We start from the raw sequence: 20895 nt of genomic DNA, 5'->3' as shown, positions 1-20895 counted from the left end.
ATGCCCTTAAAATTAAAAGTAATTCAAAATCACTTTAATTCAACAGGGATTCATATGCATTCTACTTATTAAGATGCTGATTTATATTGCATAATTCTAATCTTGATAATCAAAGGAAACTAACCTTAGAGATGACGGTGATGACAAACATGATGTACCTGAGAAGGTTAGAATTTGTGACTGGCATTCTGAATGCCATTTATATATTTCGAAATATAGTCTTTGATATCCTAAAACTCAGGAGATATTTGCTCCTATTTGCACCTGATCACACCTCCGCTATGTCCATAGGTCCGTGTCTGTACTTCTCTTAATTTTGTATTCTTTATATGATTTATAAGATATTGATCACTGTTCTTTATCTTCACGTAGTCATATATATGTACACTATATCACCAGCCCCTCAAACCGGTTGCGGTAGCTAAGTGGTAGAGCGTTCGCTTCCTAACAGGTAAAACATGATTTCCAGTTATGTTCGTATCAAGGCCGCGTTAAACCTAAAACTAAAAACATAGAGAGTGATTGCTCCTTTAACAAAAGCTCGGCATTTATATGTGAAAAAGCATGGTTCAATAGGATGTGGTCTAAATTATGTTAACGAACTGCTACTACAATCCTGAACAGTACTCATACATTTCACAAATCTCAGTTTGCCAATGTAACCTCTCAATGGGTCAACTGCTCTCTGGCGTATTTCATGCCGATAGTTAGACTGTTTTGGCACACTGATTTTTTCTACACATCACTCCTTTTACTTGATCAAAACATAGGGCTTAAGGCGGTTATGACCGGTTGACAGGGGATGCCAACTTATCACCACTCCTGACCCCATTCTAAGTATATGCAAGTATTCGTGTCTGCCCAACTCTCTATTTTGTATTCTTCAAAGGAGTTATGAGATTCATCACTGTTATGTATCTTCATCTTTCATATTTTTAGGCCTAAAACTGTGATATTTCACCTACAGCTGGTGACGTGAGTGAATATTTCTGGAGGGACATAAACCAACCAAACAAACAAAGGAACAAACAACAACACTCAAATGATCAGAATTGTTCGTGCCTTTTTTAATCATATATCAAATTTACAGTGGAAACGTAATGGAAATCTGTAAAATACCAAATCAGTCGCTCAACAAATGCTTGTCAAATATAGTGTCTTCAGTACTGTGCCATGTTCTCCAATAAAGTATTTCCGGTACAGCGTTATGTCCGCGCATTATTTCAATCTATAAACTTTGATTGTCCATACAGACGATATAGGCACGGCGAAGCATCATCCGGGTAGCCGACAGAGAGTTTGCCCATCCTTTGAAGGAATACCAGTTCACGCCTTCTCCGTGGTTGTTGTTACCATACTCTCCATTCAGGTTGGACATATGCCCTGCGTGATACCACCACGCTCCTCTCCATGTTTGAGCATGGGTTTCCAGGAGGTCGTTGTCGTTGTCATTATCATAAGTGGAGAATTGCGCGTTATTGTGGCAGAATTTATGTGAACATGAAATTCCGTCACCTAGAAAACATGCAGCAAATTTACATCATCACCATAACTGACGATATTTTTAGTAAGTAAAATGTACATTATACGATAGTGATGAGCAAAAGAATTTGAAACAATATGATGACGCATAACCATAGTCTACTTGGAATTCATGATAAATTCAGATTTTCTAAAAAATAAAATTAAAGATTTTTTTTCATTGACAAGGTCAGTAAAGGACAATTCTGTATTAGAATACAAAATTGCAATACGTGCAGTAACATTTGTAGAATGACTAAATACAAGATAAACTGCGCGACATTAAACAATAAACCTATGTATTACAACCCTCGCTTGAATAATAGGCCTAGTTTTCAATAATCCACAGCACCTTTTTTTAAAATTTACTAAAGCTCAGAACTAAAAAAATGTCTTTTCACCACATATTGTATACCATGTATATTGTATTGACGTATTTTTCGCATTAGGAACATTGAAGTATATAATTTCAAGATAATGAAACATTTCAGACATGATATGGTTAAGAGATAGCCCCAAATAATTTCTGGTGTATACCATTGAACTATCCATGCCGCTAAGAAATATATAGTCTAGGGCTAGTGATCGCAATAGTTTTAAAGATATTGGACCTTTTACAAAAATGTACGAAAGGGTGACGCTGGAGTGACATCCCTAGGTTTTCTGTTACATTCAAGTGAACCTTTTCTGTCACGAGGAAAGATATATTTCCGTGTCCCTTTCACTCAATATAATTATATGTATGTTGTTCTTGATAAACAATGTATTATTGTTCTCATTTTGTTCAATGGTAAACCTCGTAACCCTGTTATAGCAATGAAAAAGAAACAGGGGTCTATGATTTGATAAAAAAACAAGCATGAATTAATATCATACAACAGATAGAAGGATCTTTTCCATCAAGTTTAGTAGTTAAAGGACACATCTCATGTGTTCAAAGTATACAAAATTATATGCATTTTGCCTTCCGTATGCTTATAGAAAATAATTGTAATAGTTCTTTCACCGAAATATTGCGATCATTAGCCACAATACGGACTTAAATATAAGCTCTGATTTCAAAAAGCCTAGTTAATTAGTTAGGTAGTCACGTGGTACAGTGACGTCATATGCGACCTCCGTCGATCAACTTGTTCTAAAGGTAGCGTTATTTATTTTTAAAAACTCATGCTTTAGGGGCCTGATTTATTTACTATGAATAACATTTATTTCGATGTTGATAAATTTCTTATATCTTTTAGCCACCAGTGCATACAAATAGCGATCGAAATGTAGCGAGGAAAGCGAGTATGAAATCTGCATTTGCAAGTAAATAATGTTTACAAGGAATCGCTGTCTAAACACTATTTAGTAATGATATAGGCCTTTCCGAAAAACATGAGTTATCTCTCTTTGTATTCTTACATTTAGTGTGAATATGACAACTTCTGGGTAGTAACACAGTCAGACTGCGCATATATCATATATATAGTTATATTGATATGGGTGCTGTTCAAAATCGAGAACAGTTGAAATCATTTGTACGAGAGAGTAAGAAAATGTTAATGGAAACAAAAAAGAATTTCTTGATCGAGTCGGGTGTGATTTTTCGGGGGAGGGGTAAAAATTAAATTGGAAATCACGCAGACATTGATTTGTTTACATATGTCTCCAATAATGACTGACATAATTATTTTGTAGGCAATTTTTTTATTATAGATATTTAAAACGTCGAGTGCCTGTGGTGCAAAGATCTTGCATAACATGCCTCCCCCTCCCCCTCCCCACCCCCTCTTTCCAAAATAAGAAAAAATCAATTAAATTAGGAAATCAACGCTCTCATCGTTTTATCAGGGCTAAAATTATTCCACCAATACCAATCGACTCTTTCAAAAATAAACCAGATTGCAATCTTTGGGTAACTTTCTCCAAAGTACCTGGACGTGCAAATCATTTTGTACACTGCAACATGAAGCTAGGATTGTTAATATCAACTGATATGTTTAAAATGCAGTAAAATAGGTAACTAAATAAAAAAACATTTACGCGGGTACGTTAAGGCAGGCTATGAATTTTTTTACTAGGATAAAATCCGCGAACTATGTGACGTCATAATTGAAATAAATATATCACTAAGTATATATTAAATTCCGATTTTATTTTTTATTTAAGTTTTATTTATGCATAAAATAAACCATGCAGCTACTAAGATCCAACGAAATTCGAAATGCTATACCGCTGTTGTGTAATTTCTGTCTGATCAATATGAAAGTAAATTGATGACGTCATGACTATACATCGAGTGACGTTGACACATGCAAGGAATTTGTTTATGTGTGCCATGCTAATATCGACAAAATGTGGAGTATTTGAAATATATGAAATGGGATATATGAAATATACATGTGAAACGCTGAAAATTTATTGATATTAAGAAGGTATGTTGATATGATTCATTGACAATTTTGTTTGACGGAGAAAGCATTCCATTTAGCATGTCGATCCGATTTTCCTCTGTCACACACTGAAATATAACTGCAAAAGTAGCACATTAGGCCGCATACTTTCAGAGAATATTTATACACCGTTTGAAAGGTCATAAACTAATGTGCACGGCAATTACTGATAGAATCGTCTGTTAAGAAGACTTTTAAAGAAACTACATAGCATCAGTGCAAAATGTAAACATGGGCTAGATGGTTTCGTGTTTAAATGTTCAATAATTATTTCTTATTGAAAATGGTGGGATTCTATCAGTAATTATGATATAATATGGGTATTTTACCTTCATTATCGCCAGTTAGACCAATATTTAAACCTTGGGATAATGTGTTACTTTTACATTTTCTATTAAGGTACACCCATGATCTATTTATAACAGTCATGTTATGACGTCATACGGAAGCGCATGTTTGTCATGTTGTTATAATACAAAATGTTCTCATGTAAACAACCAAAATAGTTTTTAAGAGTTAGTAGCTCCCTCTCTCTATGCAAGACAAATTTTAAAAAATTATGCAGTCTACGTGCATAAATGAAGCATGACCTGCCTTAACATACCCGCGTATTAATTTTGTTTAATATTGCTAGACTGATATAATTTTTTTATCATAGACCTGTGTGATACAGGGGGGGGGGCATATTTTCAAATGTACTCTCTGGTGGATAGGTAAGTTTAATCCCCCAATAGAATGCTTTTGACGTCTCTGTATCTTCCCTCTTTTATTCGTTTTAGCCCCATTGCAATCTACTTGATTATGTATAGGCACGTTTAGTGTCATAACAGAAATTGCAATGACAGATTTAGACCCCCCTTTTCGCCACAAATTTACAAAATAATTTAATTAAAACTCCAAATATTTTACTCAAAATGGCTGTATTTACAGGTACATACTCTTGCTGACTATAAATTCAGGGCGTTCAATTATAAGTTATTTTATTTTCAAAACATTGCATGTCTAAATGTCAGTTTAAAGATGGTTTGTGACGACGAATTTCTTTATGGTTATACTTGTATTTGTGGGCATACAGCTGGAAATCTGCCAGTGGCCTCTCATTTACAAGTACAGGTTGGGTTAAATTTTACTCGCCAATCGAAGGATATGGACATTTTCAGAATCCAGAGGTGACAGTCAGACATACATAGACGTACATCGTGGCAGAACTTTCCTCGCTGAATGTACTACAATGATATTGAACAAGTAACTTCTGATATTTTATTATAAATCTGACTGTATTAAAACACGGGCTAAAGATCCTGAGGAAATGTATGCAATATATAATATATACTAATTTCGGTCATAAAACACGTGAAATCCTGTAACAGTGCTTATCTTCGATAGAACCATTTTTTCGCAGTTTATCTGCGTCTTTGTCCAAATACAGGGACAAATGCTACTTGGGTTTTCTATGGCAAAGTCGTCGTGCCGACAAAAAACATTCACGTATTTTCAAAACCTCATACCTTCCTTGGAAAATTGAATGAAATAAACGCTCTCTACTGACAGCAGGTACACCCTTAAACGACACAAAACACCCTTATGTAGTGCTATTTACAAGCCGTTAATGTGATAATCGGTTGGGTTTTTTTTTTTTTTTTTTTTTTTTTTTGTCAATTAAATATAATATGTTCATGAAATGGTTAACAACTGTTTTCAAATCTTCTTGCTCGAGGTCACATATGACGTCACAGATAATGGCGCGTAAAATATCAAAAAATATGCATATTGCAAGATTTGAATTTCATCGCTTTCAAACTCGAAAACTACGCAAACTGTTTCATCTAAAACACATGTAAAGTAGTTTTAGGCGTGATATGATTTAATTTTGCTGAAAAAATTAAAAAGTTTAGAGAAATGCAATGTGTCCTTTAAGGACATGCGCGACGTTTATAACTTTTTCGCAACATTTCTACTAGAAATCTACAAAACTTTGTTTTCTTGATTCTCAATTAAAAGACGATGTGAATATTGTGTTTCAGAGTTTACCAGCAGTTCCGCTATAACGTGCTACTTGGATCCGATATTTGTCATCTTCTCCTGATATATAAAAACTGCCATACTCTGCATAGACAGTCGTGTTTGATTCCTCCAATTCCACACGAAGAACTGTGTAGCCATTGTTAACCAGAGCCCGGATGTTTTCTAGCCCTAAAATTCAGTTGGACATAGCGATTAGAATAAAAGGAATTTGTCATTTCCAATTGCTTACCTTACCATAAACACTAAATGGCATTCCCATGTTCAAGTAAATAAGCATTTTTATATACAGATTATATCGTTTTCATTTTATCTCGATTTCTGTATCATTGTTCTCGGTTTATTCCGATATTTGTATGCTGATATATAACTTCATGGAGTTTTCGTAGATCTCACTAACAGGATAATGGCAGGTGTATGTACATGTAATACTTCTATGTATCTTCACATTACAGTGTACCTCTATTTTCTTTCTTCATTTTTATTAAAACGTGATGTCTGCCCCTTTCTTTATTTTGTATCGTTTATAGAATTTGAGAGATTGATCACTGTTCATCATATTCACTTGTCATCATGAATGACAAAACATGAGAAGATTTTAAACTATTTCGAATATATTATATGATATATATTCAACTTTACACTTTAAGCAACTTTTGTTACCCATCCGGGCTCCAACTGTTATAATATGAAAACTTGAAACAACGACCGTGCTCCTATTCTAGCCGATGTGGTTGAGATTTCATCAAAACTTTATTTCCACTCTGTGTAGATTTCCAATGGTTTTTGCCTTTGATATCTTTATAAATAGTAATGATAGTATTTTCCTTATAAATGGGATGTAGTTGTGAACACTGTGGGTATGATTCTTAATAGATATAGTACCTCTATTTCAACATATGGGGATTTCGACGGAAATGAGAGCAGAAGGCAAATATAAACAAGAATTTTTTCAGAAACATGCATACCCTCCGTGGTGTCAAATTTAAAAGAATCATACACGTGCATAATTTAGTTGACAGTAGGCCCAAAACCATTCAAGACATTGAGCAGATATATCCCTATGTCTAGAGTGGATTGACTATTGACCTTTGATCATTTGACTTAAAATTCAATAGGAATCATCTATCCTCTATATACCAGTGTACCAATTTTTGTGTCAATCAAGCAAATCATTCTTAAATATAGAAGACATCACTATGTCCAGTTTGACCATACACCTTTGACCAGGTAAACACAAGATTAATAGCGGTCAGATCCCTTATGATGTACCAGTGCACTACGTTTGATATCTGTCAAGCAAAGGGTTCTCATGATATCTATTTGACCTCAAACTCAAAAGGGTCACCTATTCTGTACGATGTATCTATGTACCAAGGTTGATGTCTGTTGAGGAAAAGTTCTCAAAATATTGAGCGGATAGTCTCTTTCTGTGCCAAGAGAGAATTGATGTTTTGACCTGAAAATCAATAGAATCCTCTTCTACTCATAACCAGCATATAAAATATCAAGTGAGTGGTTCTCAAGCTATTGAGCGGACGTCATATGATCTGCTAACCGACCGGTACAAAGTTCTGTCCCCTCTTTTTGAAGGGAGCATTAAGAAAAAAAATAATTGAAAATACACGAGGTATGAACTGCAACGCTTTACTCCAGCATATACCTAATGAAACGCTGGTGCGTTTCATATAGTTTGTCGGCGTGAAGCGTTTGTAGTTCATCAACTCTTGTATATTAAACAATAAAATGTATTAATTTTTTTTCAATGATGATACTCTCATAAAACTTTTAGATAGTGTACTTTTATATATTACATGTCTAATCTGTGTTATATGTTGACATATGACCACCGAGGTTTTGGAAATGTCTTGACATTCTATCTTAGAGTAATGTTTGAAAGATGTCAATATAGTACCTCTATTTCAACATATGGGGATTTCGACAGAAATGAGAGCAGAAGGCAAATATAAACAAGAATTTTTTCAGAAACATGCATACCCTCCGTGGTGCAAAATTGAACATCTGATGTCGCATAATAAATCTGTTTTCTCGTACCGTATACTTTCTAGAAGTAAAATTTTCTTTAAATATTAAAAGATTATATATATTGTAAGTGCGGCACTCTGTAGAAGACGTTTGGATATCAAAGATCACTTTATGTCCAAAAAACCCATGGTTTACAGACTATGTTCATTCTGCCAAAAGAGAACGTCGGAGGCCAAACGGCTGATGAGACGAACAAAATTTTCTGTCCACAAGGAAGTATTCATTAAGGGAAAGCAGGTTACTAAACTCTCGCTATATTGTAAAACACAGTTCTACACAAATAAAATTCAGGAATTATGCAGCAACCCATAACCTCTAGAAAGCAATACAAAATAGAGAGACTTTTTTTCATTCCTACCCGTATCATCAAAGTGTTATCCTATAACAGACCGTATTACGTTTACAAGAGTATTTTAAAACGATTCATTTGGCATTCAGCACATGACGACAATATCAGCAGCGGCACATCTAAATTGTTTTAAAGAGGACAATCTTGAATGAATTTAAATCGTAATATATGTAAATTTCAAATACATTTTGAAAACTGAAGTTAAAAAGTAAACATTAAAACAACAATGTACTCACCTATCCAAAACTCTCAGTTGAGGTCACCAAATCCACTTTTATATTCCGCCCAACCTCTTTAGAAGTTTACAGATCCGTCAACTCTTCGCTGAATCATCTAACCAAATTTGTTATTATGAAACTGATGTCAGTATAAATGATAACATTTTCGGCTTTGCCATATTTTCATCATACAACTACGAGCATTTGTATACTAAAACATATCCCAAAACCGATGAGTATACCCCATATAAGCAATACAAAATAGAGCGTTGGACAAACACTGAGCCCTGGATACACCAGAGGTGCGCTCAGATGTCTAGTAGGAGTAAGCATTTGTAAGCAATTATAAGTACAGCGGCGTGTTTCATACCGATTGCTACGCCGTTCTTGACACACTGATTTTGACAACGAATTATATGTTCTCCGTATACCTGATTAATACATATGGGTCATAGCGGGTGTGACCTGTCGACTAGAGATTCTTACTCCTCCTAGACACGTGATCCCACTTCTAGTATATCCAGGGGTCTGTGTGTCCCAACTCCTTATTTTGAATTCCATATAAGAGTTATGAGATGGATCTCTGTTTGTCATTTTCGCCTTTCATTATTCACTGTTAAGAAATAGTTTATAGTGAAGTACTATATCAGATTTGGCGTGTTTTTCTTTACATAATTACCGTCCAAATATGCCCACTCGAGTTCATGCAGTTAGCGAAGAACATTTGACCATCTAATGTCACAGTGTGAGTCATCACGCTACCGATAGAGGGTGTAACGGCATCACATTCGCAATCTGAAAGAAATAAAGAATTCATTCATGTCTTATAATTTCAAATTAGAAATTCATATGTCTGTATATTATATAACAGTAACTATTCATCAATTTACGTTCTAGATTATTGAAATATGCTTTAACGTGCGGTATATGCCCTATGTTCAAGCCCGCTGGAGGAAATGTAATGTGTATATCATATGTATATTTGTTTAGTTTTGCATGACCTGGTGGTCTTATTTTTTTGGTATATAAAATAAACCTAGATGTTACTGGCAGTATTTTTCAACTATCCAAGTATGCACCAATTCACAATTATCGATATAATTAATATAATCCTTAAAATCTGGTGAAAATTTCAGTGAAATCAACACGGGAATATTGCTTGAGAGCATGTCTACAATGGGCGTTTCGTATAAAGCGTCATAGCCTCATACAAAACCGTCATATACCCGGACACCGGAACGTTGATTGCCGAACATTGGGTTGCACTGAGACCGAGGATATACAAAGATGGATACAGACGTGAGTAGCTACACATTATGTTTGTTTTTAAACATTACATCGTTTCATGGATGACTTTAGGTATTGAATACGCAAATGTACTACTCAAATGAAAAATGAATTTAGCATAAGATTGGCATACTACATTGTTTACAAATCTGACACTTGCGCAGTTACTCTCTTCCGCATTATTCCAAACTGGTGACCTCCGATGTGACCTCCGAGGTCAATGCACATCGGACATAACGACCAGGACTTACTTTCGGGAAGACAATAATTCATGAATCAACATTTTGATGGGTTATTTGTTTCAGTTCTACTCTGATGCAATGAAATTGAATATATTCAATAAAAAATATGTTATAATTCTGTTTGTTCTTTCATTTTTCAATTCCTTTAAATTACTGTTTTCATGCTTTAAAACCATGTTCAAAATCTATGCGTTGTAATTCTCATTGATGATCTGAAGCAGATCTGTTTTATTTGATGTACCTGCCAAAAATACAGGTAGTGTTGACATTAAAGGTAAAACTAAGTTCCTAAAACTTTAGCTGTCTATTGGGGGTGGGGGTGGAGGGTCAGTTCGTATGGGGTGTCTTGTAATACACCGATTGACCTTGATGTCTAGAAAATAGATGCAAGACATAAAATTCGTGTGTTTGAGGTATCAACTTCCTATATTTATGTAGCAATGTTCCATGATCTCCTGCATATGGTGTGTATATATTTCAACTGATTCGATACGTGGGAAGTTTGTTTGCGTATGATCAGTTTTTAAATCGAGACAGGCTACTGACAAACAAATTGATGGTGGAGGGATGTCAAAGGCATCGTTTTAAGTCAGCATTTTGTAAAGTACATGGCCGTTATAACGATCTAGTTTGCCAGTACAACCTAGTATTGGGTTAAAAGTTGTCTGACTTGTTTCATACCGATTGTTAGGCCGTTCTTGGCACATTGATTTTGATTACGGATAACTCCGTTTTCCTGACCAATACCTAAGGCTCACGGCGTGTGTGACCGGTCGACAGGGGATCTTACTCCTCCTAGGCACCTGATCCCACCTCTCATATATCCAGGGGTCCATGTTAGCCCAAATCTCTATTTTGCATTCCTTATAGGAGTTATGAAATCATTCACTGTTCGTTATCTTCACCTTTCATATCTAAGTGGGTTTTTTTTAGGTTTTTATTTGTTTATTTCTTGGCTTTGGGAGCTAAAGGGAGCGGATAGCTTGAATGCACGGACTTGATTTCATGGTAAAGAATTCTTGAAGTGTGTAGTGGGGAACAAGAAAATTGTACCCTGGTTAAAATAAAAAAATTCTTATAGACATAATGATTTAGAATGATGGAATAATGACATGTCGAGTCAAATAGAATCGTTATTAGGGGGTAGGGGTGGGATCAAGCGAAGTAGTAGATATCCCACTTGTCTAACAGTCTTGATCAGTAAATATAAAGAATACCACAAAAAGGCCCTAAAGATGGATTTTTAACCAAACTTTAACAATCCTATGGTGGGGTATATTTTTACACTGATATACTTCATTGGTGCAAGCTTACATTCCCATTATTCCTAACTACTAAGGGGTGCGACCACTATCGGTCAATATATCTTACTATATATGTGAAAATAACAAGCTTTGCATATAGATATATCAAAAAAGGGTACTCTGATTTTACGTTCCTGATGTGAAAATTCGTCATTGAATTGTTTTTACTTGTATCTGTCATTAAACATCCATAGCATACATTTTTGTACCTACTGTTTGATTTGACAACAAAAATAGCTCTCCACAATCTTTCTCCAGAAATAATCTATCAAATACAAGTATTTCAGAAGATACCATGTCAAGACATTAGCGAAAGCACGAAACTTCGAGGATCTGATAACAAGTATGGTGCTAGAAAGGGTCAAGGAAGACTAGTAGAGGACATTCCGACTGGTGGTTAACCCGTTCCACCTAAGATTGATTAAGTTTATTGTTACTACTTCGTATATTCTGGATCAGCTCATTGGACAAATAGGACATGTACTTTTTCGCTCCGCTTTTTACATTAATTGGCAAGTCTAAAAACCACAAACATGTAGTCTGCGGTGTAAATACGTTTGTAGATTAGTATAGTTGCAGTGCTAGGTATATCTATATGTAGGTTTTGGTTGGGTTTTTGTTTGGTTATCATTTTCTATTAATATTGGTCACATTATGTAATTATTTTCATTTGTCTTGAAGAAGGGACAGGTCCTCCCGAAAATTTGACAATCTGGTTGTGCCGTAGGTCATTTTAGTGCTTTATATATATATATATATATATATATATATATATTCGCCAAACGTTTGGCATTTATAAGTGAGAATCACGGGTCTTTTGGGTATGACCTTAAAAACGGAGGTTCCGTGTGGCCGCAGACTGTGTAACGCTAAAGCACCCTTAATGCCACGACCCTGAGCGCTAAGCATAGGTCTAAAGTGGTACTTCATCTACAGCTGGTGACGTCTCAATATGATTGAAAACTTTTCAACTGGACGTAAAAAAAAAAAACACAATATTTCCTTACCTATAACGCACTGGCAAATATTCTTACGTCGATCAAAGTAGGAACCCCATCCACACGAGTTTTCCTGTTAAAGATGATAATATTCATCAAAATGGACATAAAATGCATTTTATGATTGTCAGCTTTATGTTGATTTGCGTAATTACCATGCCTTCTCGCATGTTAGTTGAAAACAAAGTCAGACTAGGTGTTCCAATGCCAATAAGAATAAATTCGTAAGGCAGCAATCCACATTATATCGATATAGAACAAAACAGTGTTAACACAGTTGATTATATGACGCAAGTTTTCTACCACACGTCATGTGATGATGTCACAAATGATGGGTTTCCAATGTACACTAAAATGAATTAGCAAATTTAAGTCGTGTGCATGATATTGTCTGATCGGTACTTAAAGTAAGTGATAGCTGTCTATGAAAGGTAAACATAACGAACAGTGATCAATCTTTTCAATCCTATAAGCAATACAAAATAGACAGTCGGGCAAACACAGACCTCTGGATATACCAGAGGTTGAATCAAGTGCCTAGGAGGAGTAAGGATCCCCTGTCAACCGATCACACCCACCGTGAGTCCTATATTTTGATCAAATAAATCTATACATTTCTTTGGTCACTTCTTGTTTGTTAACAGATAAGGATAGATGACATGTACTATTGTTTTGATGTGTCTAATTCGGAATTTTGATGTTCCTCTTATACTTCTAATCCAATCTGACAAGGTAATAAATTCTTTCTAATATTAATCCCATCGTCTGTTATAATAGTCTACAACATTCATAATTGAGATAAAGTTCTAGTGCCAATTGAAAGACCAAGGTTCTTTGAATTTAGGACGTTTTAAATATAAGTGATTTTAGGTCCTCATTTTCAACTATATCGACATCAACAGTAATTACATGTCCAGCCGGACTATCTATAGTTGAAAGAAGACGAAGAACAAGAACACGTAGATGAGTTAAGGATAAGATCTTCTATATCTAGGCACCACATTTATAATGAAAAGGTTCGGATTCAATATTACAGGTATATTTGCAGAAAATACAGGGTGTAGACTTGAACTTGAATTGTGTTGAAATACATGGCTAAACTTTTTATGACGAAGAATGTTGCTTATGTTTACGGCATCTATTCCTTTGTTAGTAACTGAGTTTAAATACCTAGCGGCATGATTCGGAAGTAATACCATCGATAACCCGCTTTGGTTAAAGAGCCTGTGATGGAAAACATCCATAATCATAGAGTTCAGTCTCTATTCTACTTTTGAAAAATCAAAGTATGGACTCGCTTCGGCTTCTTCAAATAACGTATTTCTCAATGGAATATAATAAAATTTTGTGCGAATATGATGTAGACTTTGAATTCTCTGTTGAGGAAAGGTAAACGTGAATCAAGAGTGGTATCGTGTATAACTTTTATATGAACAAAATTTGTGAATTATTGTCACGACGCCTTAATAAGATTTTTGCAGCGAAATGATATTGGATATACACATAACAGGCTGTACAATGTTCAACATGTTTAATATGAACTTTACCAATCTTTAGGTGACTATCTTCATACTATTCAAACGGACTGATTGACTGTAAATATCTTATTGACAAGAAAACACTGATTCAAGACCTGTAACTCACATGCATTTTTACCAAGGTACTTTGTTTAAACTCTTTTGCAATATATATTTTTTCTGACTACTTGGTACTCTGTTTAAACGGTTTTGCAATATCAATTCTTACCAATTCATAACGAGAGCAAGTATCCTTTCCAGTAGTCAGGGACGTTGTTATTTTACGACTCAATCGACAGACATTTCCTGTCGCAGATGAACACATGTCTACAGCATTACAGTCCAAATCGCTGTGACATTCAGCAGCACAATAGGGAAGGGATACGTCTGTAATTCCTGGTGCTAACTCTGATATCAACAGAGACCTGTCAGAATAAGAGATGTTCCCGCGATATACAAATTGACCAGAATACGAGATGCAAAATTGCGGAGTTGATAGAAATAAAAGTAGGAAAATCATTTTCAAGATTCTACTCAGCACTCTCTAGGAAGGAACATTTATATTAGAACCTTTTCCAATGCAATAATTGGTGACTTGTTTTCGAAAACATGAAATTCATTTTCGATTTACTGTATTCCGTCATGATTGTAACATTTACTCTGCAATCGATACGGACACATCAACATCCGGTTTTCAATGAATGTCAAGAGTTTTAAAGTACCAGATCTAAAGCAACTTTACAGGATCGAGGAGTTACATGCCACTTTTATACGAAAGGTCATTTGTTAAGACTATGTAAATTTGCAGAAGAATTCAATTTAGAGATCCTAAATGACGAATCAGGTAATGTATTTAAAGAATACATTACAGTGTCTTTGACATACATATATCTATAGCTATTTATACGTGTAGAGGTCAGCGGGTTCGATCGCCAGTGGCCAGATAGCTCAGTTAGTAGAGCACCTAAATAAAGATTCAGGGGGCCCGGGTTCGAATCCCGGTCTGGTCCGTTGTATTTTCTCCTTTCCTATTACATTTGGTGCCGTGACCAGTTCTTGACAGGTGAAAATTCATGCTAGGGGATTAAGATCCTGGGTTGGTGTCTTCAAGTGTGAAGACATTGAAGGAGTGAGGAATGTATCGGTCAGCCAGGTTTGATAGCCGGTGGCCAGATAGCTTAGTTGGTAAGAGCACCTCACTAGAGATTCAGGGGGCCCGGGTTTGAATCCCTTTTTGGTCCGTTGCATTCTCTCTGTCCCTGTTACAGTTCAAGAATTGTGTATTTTGCATCAAAAGACCTGTATCTATTATGTAACCCTTTTTCTGTGCAATTAACTTATTTTGGTGAGTCTATACTTATTTACGATGGGCAGTGTATGTACAGTTCCTCGATGTATGTATAACAGGAAAGATAATGGAAATATATTCAAATTAGTTCATTTTATTTTGATGAATCTTGTAGCTAAGATAAAAGCATACTAAGCTTCAATACTACCACACATGTATGATATTTTTTATCGATCATGTCTGCTTAGGTAGACATGTAATACATACATTGTATAAAGTAAATACAGTGTAGAATTATATAATCATAGCAAATTTTTTTTTTAAGGAGGGGGGTAGTATCGATGACAGTTAAAAGTAGTTTCTCACAGAGATATTGCTCTCTGTTATCTTCCTGTCTGCAACTGCTTGAGCTTAGCCTCCTAATTGTTTTATAGTGTTTTGTCCGTCTGGCAGTGTACAATTGAATACTGGCAGTACAATAAACACGAGCATGGTGGAACAAAATAATGAAAAGAGACATTTATTAGTTTAGTGATAAGTTATGCATTCACCAAAGTTGTTGATAATTTAAGTGATGATTTTAAGTAAACAAACTTGCTATTTGTTCAACTGATGGAATGGAGTATAAGAGTATTTAACTCTCAATAGGGAAAGTGAAATGTTTTACGCCTTCGTCGTCCTGCAAAAGTACAAGTATTTAAATGTATTAAATCGTCACAACAGCTTGGCAATCACTTTTAGAATCAAGAAAGAATTGTGGCAAATACATATTTTATTGCACATAGATATTAACCGTAAACTAACAACTGAACTTCATGACAAACGGAATGCCTTCACCTTGTCCATCGTTAGATTCCACTATTTATGAAGCAATATTCCATTATCACCTGCATATGCTATCTATGTCTCCCAAATGATTCGTTATACAAGAGATTTTTCCTCGTATGATCAGATTTTAAATCAAGACAGGCTACTGACAAATAAGTTGATGTTTCTGGGGTTTCAACAGCCTTGTTTATAGTGCAATATTTCGCAAATTCTATGGTCATTATAACGATCAAGTTTATCAATAGCACTTGTCATTGGGTCAAATGCTGTCTGAAGTGTTTCATAACAATTGTTGGCCACTTTTTACACGGTGATTTTGACTGTTTACCCGATCGAGATAAAGGGCTCACAGCGGGATACTTGCTCCTCCTAAGCACCTAATCCCACCTCTGGTGTGCCCAGGGGTCATTGTTTGTCCAACTCTTAATTTTGCTTTCCTGATAGGAGTTACGAGATTGATCACTATTCATTACCTTCATTATTTTCATTTGTACACACTAAGTGTGGTATGTTTGAGTTCGATCACTGTTATTTTCACCTTTTCATCTTTTTATATTTTTTCTCGATTTGCATTGGATCAAATTAAACCTCCGCTAGGCAGTGGTCACTTAAATCGTATGTCTTGAAAACAAACACGATACTGTATTTTCACACAGAGTCACACTTCTAAAACTACTTCTGTCAATGGTCATTATCAGTCTATTGATGGGAGTTCATACAGGTTGTGTAATCACTACATACTTTTGTGATGATCGTAGAAACACCATGATTATTAGTCTCGATCATCCAGACGTTTGTGTATACTACACACTTGTCTGGGCCCTTTCTATAGTGGAACAAAGTCCCTGTTAAATGGTGCTGATCTAATAAGCATTATTATGATTAACGACTTTATTAAATGAATGTTTTTGCAATAGTGATTGGTGAAAATTATTAATTCCTTTAATAAACTCAAATAAACGACACTTTATCAAGATTAATTGATAATATTGTACTTCAAATCAGGGTCATCCCAGGTATCATATTTCACTTGCATAATAGTCGCGCATGGAAGAGTTCAAACATATCTTTTCCGGAAAACAAATGTTCTATACGATGTTTCTGATTTTCTTTTAGCCGCACATTTATGCTTCATCTCTCTAGAGTTTGATTCGAAATAGTTTCTATTGGCGCATGTATCACCTTATTGAACTAGCCAATCAGCATCTTTATCAGAATTTTGATAAGCATCCCTTTGAGTTCAGAAAAAAATTATCCCATGATTCCAGACGTTTGTGGGAAGTGAACACAACGTATGGAAGATCGAGACTAAATGATGAAGAAAACTGAAATGACGATTTGATTGAAATTGTAAAACAATATTAAAAGATATTCATTTTTACAATATTTATTTCTATAAAATTTATGTAATCAATACATTTTGAAAAAGAAAATGATATATAACAGTAAAAGATGTATTATTATATTACAGAGAGAAAGAAAGAAAATTGTTAAATTCGTTTTCGAATTTTCCACTACGGTAGGTATCAAACTCATTATCAACCATTTTTACAAGAAATATTGGGGGGTCATAGCAAGAGTTTTAGGTAGGATATTGTAAAACGAACACCCACCTGTTTTTCAGTACATCTTGTTGTATGAATATAATATTTCAACCAGAGGGAATGGGTATTTTGATTATCATCCTTTTATAAAGGATATCCAAAATGAAAGATTGTTTTGGTACATAATATCTGAAAGTTTGTCTTATATCCTTCGTAATGATTAAATCAACTGAGAAATGATTAAGCACAATAATTTTCCAACAGTATACGTTCTTCTGTGTCCTCATCTTTATGGTATAACGTAGAAATACTACAGATCACCTAGATTCTTGCTAATATATCAATTACAAGTATTTTGTATTGAAATCGTTGGAGTGTACAGTTATTTGTTTTTGTTGCTGTTATAAAGGGTTGTTTGCGGATTATTTTTCACTCTACATTGGATACCTCACCCTCACATTGTTTTCGTGTTGTCACATATGAAGTGTTGTTCAGATGTTCATAAACGGACTTTGATTTTGTATATTTCAACACACTGTATATGTTTTATCTAATAAAACAATTTGATATTTATTTCTTAAACATATCTATTCACCTGATTTTGTTTTAGTGGAGGCTCTTATGGAATGAATAATACTTTTAAATTCTAAAAGTCAATCTGCAAACATGGATATGTACAAGCATAACGGAAAAAGTCCCATATCATAGAATTTGCAAAATGCTGACTTTAGACGAGACTGTTAAAACTCCTGTACCATCAACATGTTTGTCTGTAACCTGCCTCGATTTAGAACTTGATGAAATCTTGCGTATCGAATCAGTTGAGTGTCACGGGTCTTTCGTATTTGACCTTAAAAATGGAGTCCTGTATTGCGGCAGGCGTAAGCACGATAAAGAACCCTCGCTGCTACGGCCCTTAGTGCTAAGCATATGTCTAGATTTGTAGCAATTCACGTCTGTGACGTCTGAATATGAGTGAAAAATCACCAGGGACATGAACAAACAAACAAAAACAATTAAATGATGGTAATGTTTCTTGCTCCTCTCAGTCGAAACGTAAAGGAAATCTACGACATGCCAATTCATGCGCTAAACAAATGTTAACTCAATAAACTGTCTTCGGTAGAGCCTCATGTCCATGCATTATTTCAATTGATTACTGTAAACCAAATTTTAATCGCGGTTTCTTTATTTCGCGATTCACCTTTGGTAATATGGTTCCCTGTGAGTAATTTTCGAGATCGAGCCTTTTTAAAGCCTGCGACGGACATTCAAAGACTGGTTCGCGACATGAAATATTCGCAAAGATGGAGTTCTCGCAAATATCGCAATATTTTCTCGCACGCGTATAAAAGTTACTTTACAGTAACCCTAATGGTCCATGGAGACGATTTAGGCACGAAGAAGCATCATTCGGCCAGCTGACAAGGAGTTTTTCCATCCTCTGAAGAAATATCAGTTCACGCCTTGTCCGTAGTCATTGTTACCATATCTGGTACCATATTTAACACGTTATCCATTCAAGTTGGACGTATGCCCCGAGTGATACCACCACGCTCCTCTCCATTGTTCAGCTATGTTTAATAAAACGTTGCTGTCGTTACCCTCATCGTACGTGGAAAATTGCTCATCATTGTGGCAATATCGCTTTGAACATGAAATCTCATCACCTAGAAGACGTACAGCAAATTCATATCATCATCTCAACTGAGGATGTCATGTAGATTTACACGATAGTGATAAGCGAACTAATTTGAAAAAATTGATAGCACATGACTTCACCATCTACTTGGAACATACAATTCTATTTCATTGTAAAAAAAAAAAAAAAAAAAAAAAAAAAAAAAAAAAAAAAAAAACAACAGAAAAACATGGTTAAAATTTGCGCAGTGTACATCTCAGATCTGCATAATGTAAATTCGCGACTTGTGCAACGTATACTTCGTACACCCTACTGTGGACTTTGTTGAGAAATGAATGGTTCTTTCGGATATGATCGTAAAAAACGGTTTGTTGGTTCTTTGTTTACGTTCTGTTGAGAATTAGTCACTGATATTGAAACGTCATCAGTTGTAGCTGAAGGACCGACCAGTTAGACCTATGCTTAGCGTTCACAGCATTTAGCACGTGCAAACTCCTGTCGCGACACGGGACATCCGTACATCCGTTTTAAGGTCATCTCCGAAAGACCCGTGATTCTCAAATATAAATACCAAGCGCTTAGCGAATGAGCACTCGATATCAATGTTTACCCCTTAGGTTTGGTGCAACCATGACAAGATCGGGGTTCGAACTCAAGACCGCTAGGTTACGAAGTTAATACTCTACCACTGAGCTATCGCAATTGGTAACAAAAGATCTCTTATCGAGGCAAGAGTTAGCACTTTAGAGAAACATCAATCAATTGTACATGTCTACTCATGTCATTGTGTCAAATGTTGTCTAACGCGTTTTATACCGATTGTTAGGTCGTTCTTGGCACTGATTCTGACTACGCATTTACTCCGTTTACCTGATTGGAATATAGGGCTCACAGCGGATGTCACAGGTCGTCAGGGTATGTTTACTTTTCACGGGGGTCTGATCCATGTACCAGTAACTTCCCCTCTCCCCCAACCTCCAACTAAAAACATAATGAAATAGCAATTTTGCAAATACTTCATATACCGTTTTTTATTTTACATATGATATCGTTGTACACATGAAGATAACGAACAGTGATCAATCTCGTAACGCGTATAAGCAATACAAAATAGAAAGTTGTGTAAACACAGACCTCTGGATATACCAGAGACGGGATAAGGTGCCTAGAAGGAGTAACCATCCCCTGTCGACCGGTCACATCTTTCGTATTTAATCCTACCAGTGTACTATATAGAAGATTCTTTCCTAAAGCATTTCAAATACGATTAGTTATCCTTTTGTAAATTATGGGATTATTCCTCCAAGTACGATCTTTTATCATTATGATAGTACTTTGTTGGGGAAAGAAAATCCCACCATTCTCCGATAGGATTTTTGTCTTTGGAGGTTGATTCCTATCATTCTCCATGGATGTGTGAGTCGAACCTTTGACTATGGCATACTGCTGAAAATACTTTGAATTTTTATCATAAAGGTCTGGACTTCGTCGTGTCCGGTCTTAAATGTCACACTGTCAAAAAGACGGTTATAAGGGTAGCACTTTTTAAGACAACAAATAATAATCACGATAATGCTCTCTTTGTGAAATATTCATCTCCAAAGTCATCTAATCTAATAGTAGATACGAGATCAAATAAACAAGAATATAAAAA

General features: G+C 35.3%; 1 pseudogene; it reads right to left on the bottom strand.

Annotated features, from left to right (window-relative positions):
• Nucleotides 1-1228: 1228 nt before the first annotated feature.
• LOC125657083 (uncharacterized) lies at nt 1229-20651 on the bottom strand (annotated as a pseudogene).
• Between the last annotated feature and the right edge of the window lie 244 nt (nt 20652-20895).

Source organism: Ostrea edulis, chromosome 7, assembly GCF_947568905.1.
Source record: "Ostrea edulis chromosome 7, xbOstEdul1.1, whole genome shotgun sequence".
Classification (NCBI taxonomy): Eukaryota; Metazoa; Mollusca; class Bivalvia; order Ostreida; family Ostreidae; genus Ostrea; species Ostrea edulis.
Note: the sequence above shows the minus strand (reverse complement) of the source record. Positions and strands in the feature narration are given on the sequence as shown.